The sequence below is a fragment of the Lolium perenne genome, chromosome 2, assembly GCF_019359855.2.
Source record: "Lolium perenne isolate Kyuss_39 chromosome 2, Kyuss_2.0, whole genome shotgun sequence".
In the NCBI taxonomy this organism is placed as follows: domain Eukaryota; kingdom Viridiplantae; phylum Streptophyta; class Magnoliopsida; order Poales; family Poaceae; genus Lolium; species Lolium perenne.
This window is the reverse complement of record NC_067245.2, coordinates 17184765-17195216: the sequence shown is the minus strand read 5'-3', so window position 1 is coordinate 17195216 and position 10452 is coordinate 17184765. Positions and strand designations below refer to the sequence as shown.

The window sequence follows — 10452 nt, the reverse complement described above, 5'->3', positions numbered from 1 at the left end:
TGGCAAAATCGCCGGTAATCCCATGTCGGGGCAATGTGCTTCGGCTTGGAGTTAACCTCCAATCCAACCGTAAATACAGTAATAGTGATGCAGAGTACCAGCCAGTCTAGTCACTATCTATCTCCCGCCGTGCACTCAAGGGCATGTGACATTGCGATGCTCTCCTCCGTCGCTGATTTAATTTTGTCCGTCGACCTCCTTGTCACTTGTCATGCCGTTAGCTATCAGACAGCAGCACTGATCGAGTACGTAGTGGCTCTATGCTTGCAATCAATGCGTGCTTTCGATCCTGTTGGGCGGAAGCCGTCCACCTGATTGGCATTATGAAGTTTTTTTCTTGTTACTGCAAAGGACGCTTTTCAGCACATTATTGTTAGACACGTCTTGCATCGCTTCATCCGTAAGCAACAAATGAACGAGCAGGATTCACTGCCGGGAACTAGCTAGACTGAACGTGCCATATGTGATATGTCGACAGGATTATGGATATTCTCTCTGTATAGATATATTTCGTTGTTGGTTTAGACATCGCTTGGGGATGTAGCTCAGATGGTAGAGCGCTCGCTTAGCATGCGAGAGGCACGGGGATCGATACCCCGCATCTCCATTTTTTAACTTTTTTTTCTGACTGCCTTTTGACATATCAGAAACTCTGAAACGCTCAACTTGGAATGCTCTCGCCTTGTATACATACATCACACAACAAGTCGTACCATGGGGACTAGATTGGATACTATGCTGAAACTGAATCATCGACAGACAACACTTACTGTTCCTGATCAGCCTTGTTAATACTTTACATTACTTCAGGTTATGCTGCAGCCAAGATTACAAATGCACGCTCCACTTCTTACTTCACAATTAAGTTATTGCAGCTCATGCATGTATGGATCATTCACTTGTATATATAGCTCATCAACATGCAGCTTGCGTTTCTTCCTCGGTAGGCAGGATGAGTTTGACAGGGTGCAAGTTTGAATGTTTAATCTATACAGTACTCGGGTTTTACTGTGAAGAAAAATACTGTGAAAGCAGGACGAGATCTTCATCTGGTTCAATACCGTGCTACAGCATGAGCGACCCTGTTTCTGAAGTTCTGACACATGTAAGAACAACTCTAACGGATACTATAAAATGCCACCCGTTAAAACGTGCATAAGGGCCACCGAAAAATGGATATGAGATCCGCAAAATCGCCGGCCAAAACAGAAACCATAGCAAAAACTGTATAATTATAAAAACTAGAACGATACCCTGGGCGTTGCAGCGGGTATCTCTTTAAAAAATCTAATAAAACACATAAAACTTGGTTTATAGAATATGCAATATTTAGTTGGCCATAGTTGCTAAGACACTAAATTTAATAGCCATGAAATGGATAAGTATTTGAAAATTTCAAGATCGTTATATTTCAGAGGTGTACGTAATTGATTTTGATAAGGTGAAATCAACCGAATGTAGAACCAAATGATATGGATGGCTTGCATTAAAAATGTATGCACATTGCAGCATTACATTTTAAAAAATATCATGTATGGTTACGTATATAAGAGCTCATAATTAACACTGAAGTTTAGTTCGCAAAGAGTTCATTTGGTTGTCAAAACTATTTTGTGTTCAAGTTGCACATGATTTTACTATGTAATGATATAACATGAGGGTGCGATATTATCAATCGAGCAGCAAATAAAAAGAATGACTTGTATGGTTAAAATAGATAATCTAAATATCTTGCATGTAGAGATAGATAATAAATAAGGACTACTATTAGTGGGATGAGGTGGACAAATAATTGGCTAAGGAAGTAGGTGATGTGAATAGCTTGCATGTTGAGATAGACAAATATTAATTGCACTTGGTGGGGTTTTGTTTTATAAGAAATATAGATGCCTACATGGTAAAATTCAGAGAGAAAGTGTGCCATAGATCATACATTGGGTCACAAAATTTTACATAGTTGTACGAAATTAAGATCATACATTCATAGATATATGGATTAAACCGTGAGTAAAGCCTAATCTAATCACCAAAATCTGGCCCCGAGAAACCTCACCAGGGCTTGTAGGTGCGGTAGCAAAGGCGACTTGACTTGTTGTTAGAGGATAGGTGGACAAACCCTGGATCTCGGCCTCACGACGTCGTGCATCATTGCGGGCCGTGTGCTCATCGCTTGCTGTGATACCAACAGAATAGGGTTGCAGCTTGTCCTCGACCTCGGTGAGGAGAGAGCGATGCTTCATGCACCGCAACCACCTCTCCTCGTCGGAGTCCCGTTCGAATGTCCAATATGGTGCGCATTTGGGCCTTTTATATATTGCTACAAATTTTTCTATATTGACTCTACTTCCTCAATCCACACGTCCTCATATTCATGGGCCTCCAAACTTTCGGATCCATGGGCCTTCAACTCCTTAAATACATAAAAACATAAACCAAGAACATATATGTAACGTGCCCATTAAGCATACCCTTGTCAGATAGCTTGTTGCATGATTATTTGAATGTTCATGGTTTGTGGTTATTTTCTTGCGAGTACATAATTGTACTCACACAATCTTTTTATATGGTAGACTTAGACGAGTTCATCTTTTACGATAGCAAATATAAGAAGTATGAGAGTGATAGGATCAGTAGCCTTGGCAGATACTTGTGGAGTGGAGCGGCTCGAATACCGTTGCCTCATTTGTATTTCGCCGCCAATTAAAACTCTATCCGTGCCATGTTTTTTTATAAAATATTTTCATATCTTGATGGCTTTGTAATCCCTGTGCTAGCTATGATTACCTCTATGTCATGATTCTGTAGCATATGAAATAGTATCTTGGGTTTGGGTATGAAGTGATGGCCTATCTTCCGACATATCAGGCGGTGTTGGTACAATTATGCTTGTCACAACCGGATTCACTAGCTGACACGTCGTTAGCAGTTTTAAGGGTCAAAACTCTAAACACGTCCTTATGTGCGTTATGTGAAATACATTCTTAGATAGTATAGTTTCCTATTACACCAAACATAACTTAATACACAAAACTAAAGATTAATACAATTTGTGTTTGACATTGCAATATATGATTCCATTATTTTGCAAGAAAAAATGTGAATAGAATCCATTTTTATTAATTAATCCCATCCTAAACAAATCTTTTATGGACTCGAGAATCTCTAGATGTAAGGAAATAATAAAAAAGGGTAAATTTCTATGCATATCCATTTTTTCGCATAGATGAATGACAATGTGTATGTGTATCTTATGTTCCATTCAAATATCATTAAATATCTTCACCAAGAGATCTAAGGTCTAGCATCTAACAAATATTTCCATAATATGGTTGATGAGGACATCCCTACCACACTAATACCTCTATCATTACCAAATGAAGATGAAGTTGCTATGAAGCTCAAGTCCAATGAAGTTTGGATTGGACCTATTACAAGGGCTCGTGGGAAGCTACTTAAACAACAGGTGAACTTGTTCCTAAACGATAGTTTGATTGATGAGAACTTTATACTGCCTAAGTCCTGTTACTTATGTATAATCAGGTATGAAGAGGAGACAAGCATCGCACGAGGAGGAGAGGAGCAGCTGGACGTGAAGATAGACGTGAAGCTGGACATGGAGCTGGACATGAAGATACCCCATGGATGCGCGAGGGAGGAGCGGGAGGTATGCGTGAGAGGAGACGTCACAGTCCAGGCCGGCCCAGCACCCGGTCAGACCGGCCGCCACGCCGGCGCGCCTGGTCCCTGACCCGGTCCAGCCGGGCGGCACGCCGGATCCCACCCGGCGCCAACCGGACGTCCTGCTGATGCCAACCGAAGGATGCTCCTTTAGATAGGCGAGAGAATTGTCATGTCGTGAGTGATATAACGAAAAGTGAGAGAGTGAATTCCTTAGTCTCATTAGCCACCAAAGAAGACATGAGAGAATTTAGTGAGGATCCTACAGCCATGCCTCTTGTGCTCTTGTACAGGGGTACGGTTTTGGTTTCTAACGACATGACCCCTCTTCCTCTTGGTGTTTCTAATGTTTTGCAGGAATTCGGCGACGTGTTTCCGGAGGAGGTACCCGCAGGACTACCACCATTGCGAGGTATTGAGCATCAAATCGACTTGATCCCCGGAGCTTCGCTACCCAATAGGGCACCATATAGAACGAAACCCAAAGAAACGAAGGAGATACAGAAGCAAGTACAGGTGATACTCGACAAAGGTTATATCCGCATAAGCCTTAACCCTTGTGTTGTTCCTGTTATTCTAGTTCCTAAGAAAGATGGTACATGGCGTATGTGCGTAGATTGTAGAGCGATAAACAACATTACTATTCGATATCGTCATCATATTCCCGGTTTAGAGGATATGCTAGACAAACTGAGTGGTGCTGCTGTTTTCTCTAAAATTGATTTGCGTAGTGGTTATCATCAAATTAAGATGAAAGAAGGGGATGAATGGAAAACTGCCTTTAAAACAAAATTTGATTTATATGAGTGGTTAGTAATGCCTTTTGGGTTAACTAATGCACCTAGGACTTTCATGAGAGTGATGAACCATGTTTTGCGTAATTTTATTGGCAAGTTTGTGGTTGTGTACTTTGATGACATATTAATCTACAGCCGCAATGAATCTGATCTTACTATACATATTCGACATGTTTTGCAAGTGTTGCATGATAATAAACTCTATGGTAATCTTGAGAAGTGCACATTTTGCAAAGATAAGGTCATATTTCTGGGTTATGTTGCCTCTCGGCATGGAGTAGAAGTAGATGTGTCTAAAATTGAAGCTATTCAAAATTGGCCTACTCCCATGAATGTGAGTCAAGTAAGAAGTTTCATTGGTCTAGGTGGCTTTTATAGACGATTTGTGCCCAACTTTAATACTATTGCTGCACCTTTGAATGATTTGACTAAAAAGGGTGTTATATTTGAGTGCGGCGCAGCCCAAGATCATGCTTTTGATGAACTTAAGAGATTGTTAACTTCTGCACCGTTGCTTGCACTTCCTGATTTCAATAAGCAATTTGAGATTGAATGTGATGCTAGTGGTATTGGAATTGGTGGTGTGTTGATGCAAGAGGGTCGCCCAATTGCATATTTTTCTGAGAAACTTTCTGGTGCTAAGTTAAACTATCCTATATATGATAAAGAATTGTATGCTTTAATTAGAGTTCTTGAGGTTTGGCAACATTACTTGTGGCCAAAAGAATTTATCATACATTCTGATCATGAAACTTTAAAATACCTGAAAGCTTAGTCTACTTTGCATAAGTGTCTTGCTAAATGAGTTGAGTTCATTGAGTCTTTTTCATACATTATTAAGCATAAGAAGGGAAAATATAATATTGTTGATGATGCTCTATCTAGGAAGAATATGCTATTAACTCAACTTGATGTTAAAATTCCTGGATTAGAAGTGATATGTGATTTGTATGCTACTGATCATGATTTTGCTAAACCATATCGCTTGTGTGCTATTGGTAAAGCATGGTAAAAATATCACATACATGATGGGTTCTTGTTTAGAGCTAACAAACTATGTGTTCCAGAATCGTCTGTGTGTTTGCTCTTATTGCAGGAATCAGATGCTGGAGGTTTGACGGGTCACTTTGGGCGTGAGAAGACGCTACTCATGCTAGCTGATCATTTTTATTGACCAAAGATGAGGCGGGAAGTGGACAGGTATGTGAAGAGGTGCATTACTTGCAATAAGTCCAAGTCCAAGCTGAAGCCCCATGGTTTGTATACTCCTTTACCGGCACCTACTACACCATGGGAGGATATAAGTATGGATTTTGTGTTGGGTTTGCCGCGTACTAAGAGAGGCCATGATTCTATATTTGTGGTAGTGGACAGGTTTTCTAAGATGTCACATTTTATTGCCTGCCACAAGAGTGATGATGCGTCGCATATTGTTAACCTGTTTTTCAGGGAGATTGTACGACTACATGGAGTCCGGCCCGAAGACTATTGTTTCTGATCGTGATGTGAAGTTCATGAGCTACTTCTGGAAGACACTTTGGGGAAAGCTGGGGACAAAGCTAATTTTCAGTACAACTTGTCATCCCCAAACTGATGGTCAAACTGAGTGAATAGAACCTTGTCACAACTGTTGAGATCCATGATCAAGAAGAACATGAAGGAGTGGGAAGAGTTTTGCCGCATGTGGAGTTTGCTTACAACCGGGCGGTACATTCTACCACGGAGTTGTGTCCTTTTGAGGTGGTGTATGGTTTTAAACCCATTACTCCACTGGATTTGTTGCCTCTACCCATACATGAGAGTGTCAATATGGAGGCATCCAAGAGGACAGATTTTGTAGGGAAGATACATGTGAAGACTAAAGAGTTTATAGAAAAGAAAGGCAAGAGCAATGCTGCAAGGATAAACAAGAAGCGCAAGGAGATGTTGTTCAAGCCTGGTGATATGGTCTGGGTATATTTTCGCATGCAAGGATAGGTTCCCGAAGCTGCGGAAGTCCAAGTTGCTTCCTCGTGGTGCTGGTCCTTATAAAGTGCTTGCCAAGATCAATGATAATGCATACTCGATAGATCTTCCACTTGATGAGTTTGGTGTCAGTAATTCTTTCAATGTTGCTGATTTGACACCATATGACGGAGAAGACCTTGGAGCGTCGAGGTCGACGCCTTTTGAAGGGGGGGGGGGAGATGATGAGGACATCCCTACCACACTACTACCTCTGTCATTACCAAATGAAGATGAAGCTGCTATGAAGCTCAAGTCCAATGAAGTTCAGATTGGACCTATTACAAGGGCTCGTGCGAAGCTACTTAAATAACAGGTGAACTTGTTCCTAAACGATACTTTGATTGATGAGAACTTTATACTGCCTAAGTCATGTTACTTATGTATAATCAGGTATGAAGAGGAGACAAGCATCGCACTAGGAGGAGAGGAGCGGCTGGACGTGAAGATAGACGTGAAGCTGGACATGGAGCTGGACATGAAGATACCCCATGGACGCGCAAGGGAGGAGCGGGATGTATGCGCGAGAGGAGACGTCACAGTACAGGCCAGCCCAGCACCCAGTCAGACCAGCCGCCACGCCGGCGCACCCGGTCCCTGGCCCGGTCCAATCGGGCGGCACGTTGGATCCCACCCGACGCCAACCGGACGTCCTGCTGATGCCAACCGGGCGGGTTACTGCGCAACACTTCCCACGCCCGGTCAGCACCCGGTCCCTGGCCCGGTTTGAACCGGCCAGCCCGGTCCCTGGCCCGGTTTGAACCGGCCAGCCCGGTCCCAGGCCCGGTCGACCGGTCCCCAGACCGGCCATGTCCGAGTTTGTCTCGATCAGATCTATTCTGGGTCGGTTATTTTCGTACTTTTTCGACCTGAGGTCGTCCCGGACGCCTATATAAGTGCCCAGGACGCCTTCAATATGTAAGTAGGTGTTTTAGAGAGTATGCTTGCCTTTTTTGTCTAGGTGAACAACTTGTTCTAAAGAGTCTTGGAGGTATCTATCAAGATTTGTCTTGATTCTTCGGTATTGCTTTTTTTATTGTCCTCTCATGGTTAAATATGCATTTCATGCCAGGTGTGGGTTGTACCGACAACAAACATGTGCATTGTTGTATCTAAATATCATCGTGCAAATTTGTTCTTAGTACAAAAAAATCTTGTGGCAAACATAAAAGGCAAACAAAAATTTGTACTAGAGAAGTCATATTCTTAATGAGTTGGACATGTCGTTCGGTCAGAGTATGAGGATTCTCGACCTTGCACTTTGAGAAGTGTTGGAACCATCTTAAATATATTATATTAGTACATAAGTTGAGGAACATTCTCAACGAATAACCACCTGAATACGAGTATGCCCCACATAATCAATCGAACACAAGCGGGGTGGGCCATCACAACACCGACTTGCCAACCAAGCAAGGCTTGATTGGTCAGAGAGGAGGTTTATTTATGATGTGGAGAAAGGATATCAAGATAATTGAGCTAAGTGTGACAAAAGGATTGGATGTGGATTATAGATGAACGAGAGAAGTGGAGGCTGACAAGAGTGTACGACAAACATAAATGGGAACACAAGGATCGGATGTGGACTAATTTGAATGACCCGCGTGAACCTTTTAAGATGCCATGGGTGGTGCTTGGATATTTCAACAAAATCCTTTTTAACATCAAGAAGGAGGGAGGGAACTCAAGACAAACTAGGTATATGGAAGGCTTTCATGATTGTTTGGGAAGTTGTGCGTCGATGTATCTGGATTTCGTGGGCCATAAATTCACATGGAGATGGAGGGAATTAGAGAGGCTGGACCGATTAGTTTGTAATGTCGAATGGAATATCTTGTTCCCGGTTTATCAATTATTAAATGTAGGGATGAAAAAGTCTGATCATAGAAAGATTGTGGTAGATACAGAGTATCATATTGAATCGGTTGCTCAAACAAGAAATAGTCTAAAGCGCTTCAAAGCAAGCGGATTTGAGGATTCCGTTCAAAATTTATGGAACACGGCTAAGTTATCATGCAACGATTTGTTTGGAACACTAGGAGAGGTGCACAATAACCTACATAAATGGGATACAAGTATCGTGGAAATTTTAAAGAAACGCATTAATAAACTAAAGGGTGAGCTCAAGGAGTTGAGAAGGGCCCGATGACGGATGCGACTCTAGCTCAGCAGCAAAAAAAAGACTTATGAAAACTTATTTGAGCAGGAGGAAACAACTTGGCTTCAAGGGGAAGAGCCAGTTGGGTAAGGCAAGGAGATAGAAACACTATCATTTTCTATCATTGTGCCACATCTAGAAAGAAGAAATGTCTGGTTCAATTGTTGTTGGATGACAATGGGAAACTTGTGGAAGGTAATTATAATCATGCCCCACTGATCATGTATTACTTTGTAAAGCTTTTCACTACAAAGGTGCAAGTACCTGATGTTGTAGTTTTAAACAACATTTTGTTTCGTGTTACAGGTTTAATGAATGATATGTTGATTTTTTTTACAGTGATGCCATAGGGGAAGGCCCTACCACGTGATCTTATTTTTAATTATGAATGCACAAGGCAAGTAACCCAAACAAGCTACCAATTATACCAAGGGGGAGGAAATGGGGAAAAGGCATCATTATGTAACTATAAAAAAGAGCACTCAATAAGAGATTGAGCTAAAGTCTCATCGAATCTAAATCTGTGAAGCATCAGGTCTCTTTGAAACCGGACCTTCCATCTAGAAAATTAATGAGGGTTGTTGGTTCTTAAAAATAAACGCATTCCTTTCCTTCCACACACTCCACGTCGCACAAGCACAAACCTCCATGAAACATGGTCCTTTAAAATTGGTTTTAGCCATGTGAAATCGATGGGCCAATGATAATGACTGATCCCAAGTGATATTGCAGGTTTCCCAACAGTACTTGGAAAATAGGCACTCAAAAAACAAATGATCACATGCCTCCGAATGATATGTTGCTAGTCGCGTATACAGAGGAACAACTTAAAAAATATTTGATTGTGATAGCGAATCTCAAAGCCCATGGGCTCGATGGTCTACATGTTGTATTCTACAAAGGTTTTGGGTTATGTTGGACGAAGAGTTTATCCATGAGGTCCTGAAGGCGGTGAATTTTGCAAAGATACCAGAGGGATGGAATGAAGCAATAACTCCTATGATATCTAAAAAGTGGATAAACCAGAGAAAGTGGCACTATTTCGGCCTATTAGCCTACACAATGTTATCTGTAAAAGTGATCTTCAGAATGTTGGAAAATCGGCTAAAGAAAATTCTACCAGAAATTATTGGAGAGACTCAAAGTGTCTTTGTTCCAAGAAGGTTTATAACAGACAATGTGCTTGTGGTTTATGAGAGCATTCATGCAATCAAGAAACTTGCTGCCAAGAAGTTACCTTAGAACCTATTGTTCAAGAATTTTGTATCCGGCAACAACCTTAGCACCTATTGTTCAAGAATTTTGTATCCGGGCGACATCATCGTTTCAAGAGATAGAGTCTATTCATGTTACCAGGGATGCAAATTGTGTTGCTCATAGTTTAGCTAAAGAGTGTTGATCTCAACCAAGTGAAGTTTGAGGAGCCCCTAGTTTTATTTTATCTTTGTTGATTGACTATGTAAGTGTGATTTAATTAATAAAGATCACATCAAAGTCCTGCTGATTGCCCTAAAAATGCTAGGCTCGATTGGTCCTCCAAGACTATACTAATATTATGAACATCTACAACTCAGAAATGAGCCTAATAACACGGAAATTAATCGGATCGATATTTAAGTGGCTGTTTTCTCGATTTTTTTGCTTGGCTATTTGGTACAATGGGACATCTTATGAATCCCTGCTTGTTGGCAATCAACAGGTGCACTTTGTTGGTGCTTAATTACAGGATGGAATTATTTTTTCGATAAAGGATGCTTTATTACTTTAGAAGCAATTACATCCAGCCTCTGCATAACCAGGATGCACATAGCCGTT

The 10452-nt window shown here is 41.3% G+C and overlaps 1 non-coding gene across 1 annotated transcript; it reads left to right on the top strand.

The window, feature by feature from the left end:
* Positions 1 to 534: 534 nt before the first annotated feature.
* On the top strand, positions 535 to 607 carry TRNAA-AGC (transfer RNA alanine (anticodon AGC)). Its single transcript has one exon. It is a non-coding gene; the product is annotated as a tRNA-Ala (tRNA).
* The last annotated feature ends 9845 nt before the right edge of the window (positions 608 to 10452 follow it).